This window comes from Octodon degus, unplaced genomic scaffold (genome assembly GCF_000260255.1).
Source record: "Octodon degus isolate 3935 unplaced genomic scaffold, OctDeg1.0 scaffold00063, whole genome shotgun sequence".
Classification (NCBI taxonomy): Eukaryota; Metazoa; Chordata; class Mammalia; order Rodentia; family Octodontidae; genus Octodon; species Octodon degus.
Window position 1 is genome coordinate 11,823,157 of NW_004524639.1, and position 3,087 is coordinate 11,826,243.

General features: G+C 36.1%; 1 pseudogene; it reads right to left on the minus strand.

The window, feature by feature from the left end:
- LOC101591395 overlaps window positions 1–3,087 on the minus strand; it is a 10,321-nt pseudogene that overhangs the window by 2,116 nt on the left and 5,118 nt on the right.

Sequence of the window (3,087 nt, forward strand, 5' to 3'; positions counted from 1 at the left end):
ATATATATATTTGGATATACTTTTATGTTAGATATTTAAGCTCAAGTTAAATTAAGATATAGGTCAATCTGGGCCAGGGAGATGACTCAGTAGAATAAGCACTTGCCTGGCAAGCACAAGGGTCTGAGTTCAATCCCCAGTTCTGAAAAAAAATATATTTGTCAATCAAAATTGAACTCTCACTGTATACATATATGAAAGTGAGTTAAGGGTCTTCAGAATGACTTTGGAGACCATTAGTGGAGTCGTGTAGGTCTGCTAGGCATGTCATCTGCTAGGAAGAGTTATCATCTTTGATCATATGGCTTCCCTTGGAAACATGATATACATTCCTCTTTTTGGTAGCACTCATTTTAGCACAATAAATATTAGTTAACACATGTCCTCTGGGATCTACCAAATTCCTTGCTGAGAAAATTAAGAAACTCTCCATTATTAGAGGATCTTTTAGCAATATCTCCTTATGACCTGGGTGCTTTTTGACATTGGAATCCAAGGGCAAAATATTGCCTGTCGTTTTAGCCCAGTTACCCTGTTTTTTGTTTTTGTTTTTGTTTTTCCAGAACCAAGGATTGAACTCAGGTCATTACCATTGCCAGGGAAGTGTTTATTCCACTGAGCCATCTCCCCAGCCCCCCAGTTACCTTGTTTATTCTTGGTCTCCAAGCATCAGTTGCTGCAAACCTAGGAGATAAGTTACACCAGTATTGAAAAGGGGGCATAGGCTTCAGATTGAGATCATTATTGGTATGCACAAATGCTACTATTTCTTCTCTTTTAATATTGTATCTTGCTCCATTACTGAAGTTGGTTTTTAAGTCTAAGAGTTCTTTAGGTGAATTAGGAATTATTTAGTTCTTTAGGAATTGTGTTTTCTATGAGCATAAATATTTATAAACATTATATTTATTGCTCATTTAAAATTCTTCTCTTAAGAAAACCTAGTGGCTTTTGTGTCTCTTCTCAGATTTATCTTGAAGTTTCCATTGTCTGTGATAATTAATTGCTACCTCTGTTTTCTGTTTCCTGGTACATTTAAGATTGTTTACCATGCTTTTATTTTTAGTCAGTAAATATACTTTGTAATAGAAGAGTTTTTTAAAAAGCAATAGACTGTTGAATTCTGTTTTTTAATCCAATTTTCCAATCACAGGCAGGGGAGACAGCTCAGCCACATAAGTACCTGCTTGGCAAGTGTAAGGTCCTGAGATCCATCTCTGGTATCATACAAATGAAAAGAAGCACAATTTGTCAATATCTGTCTTTTAAGTGTTGTGACCCTTAAGCTTGAGAGATTTTGCTGAGATGTGTTGATTTTTTTATGATCATTGAATTCTTTCTCTGCTGGTGAATACATTTTTCCCCTTTTCCTGACATGTTTTGTTATTTATTTCTTGAGATTTTGGTCTTGTTTCATCTGGAATTTTATATGTATTAGTTCATCATTTATGTCTAGAATACTCTTGAGTATTATCTGGATTGCTAGTTAAGCAATCACTTTTCTTTTGAGTTGGTCTTTTGCATGAAATATTATTTCTCCATCTATTTTGAAAGATAGCTTTGCTGGGTAGGTTTGGTCCTTTAAGATTTGTGTAAACAAACCTGCTGTAATTTTAATACATTTACATTTATATGTAGATGTTTATCTCTGAATGCTTTTAAAATTTGTTTTTGTTGGATATGTGCCAACAATAAAAATATGACTTTTTTTCTTACTTCATCACAATTGATATGTTTTCTGATATCCTTGCTTACTTCTGGTATCCTTGCTTGCTTATCCTTGCTATACTGCAGTCCACATATTTAGAGATTTTTCTGCTGTGATTTCTGAAGAAAATATTGTTAATTTATTTATGTTATGCTTTAAATTTTCTGTAATTGCAATTAATCTTTTGTTGGTGTGGAAGATTAACTAATGGGCAACTTGAAATATGCAGGTGAACTGAACCAGTATAGATCTCAGTATAGAAATCTCACCTGAGGATTTTTGTCAACAGCAGAAAGGAGATTTGGAGTGGAAGATGGTGTGATGTTGATTCTCCTAGGGAAGCTTATCATCCTGATTTTCCTAATATGAATGCAGCTGTTTTCACATCATTGGAGCGCAGGTCCTTGCCATCGCTGAGAGATGGTTCTTTTAAGGGGGGTTCAGTCCTTACCTTGAGTATCACTTCCTGACTCAAGTGCTGATCCTTGAGCCTGCTGGTATAGATTCCTCATCGCAGCAGCACAGACTTTCTAGATTCTACCATGTATAATAAATATGATGAAATGAGAAGATATTTTTCTTTTTTCTTTCTTTTTTTTTATGAACTGGCAAATGAACTCAGACACTTACACTTGCCAGGCAAGCACTTATTCTACTGAGTGATCTTCCCAGCCCCAAGAAGAATTTTTCTAAAGGCAAAATTATCTAAGATGGAGGAAAGATGATAGGATAAAAGGGAAAGGGGATTCAGAACAGTTATATTTGAGTCTTTTAGCTCATTGAAAAGGAAGTTTTATGAAACATTCAGGACAGTTATATTAGATTCCTTTAGCTCATTGAAAAGGATGGTTTATGCTAATATCAGAGAAATTTTAATGGCCATATATCTTGTAGCCTAAATAACTACTTAACGATAACAGTATGCAGCATAAAATGAAAACCAATGTCTTCAATTATGGGACAGTGCTCAAGAATACATATGTCTCTGACCATTCTGGTAGATGAAGGAGGCAGGTTGACCCCAAAACTGAACCGAATGCAAACAACTACACATAGTTGAACCAGAACAACAATGTCAAACTTCAAATCCTATGTAATTTTGGCTGAGAATTGCCTCAATCTGTAGGTTCTGGCCCCATGTTCACCAGCCTGAAACTCAGCAGGAAAATCTCTATCCTGTTCGCAAAGAACAGGCAGTCTGTTGTGGTTGTGTTTCACCCATCCACTCTGGGAACTTGACAGTGGGAAGCCCACCATGCTTTCATGTGGTTGTTCTGGGGTCCAGGTTAGAAAACTGTGCCCTTCCTTGAAATGGCACTGCCACAACCATCAGTCCATGGTTGTAGAAGCAGATATTTTGATGAGGCTCTCTCACCAGC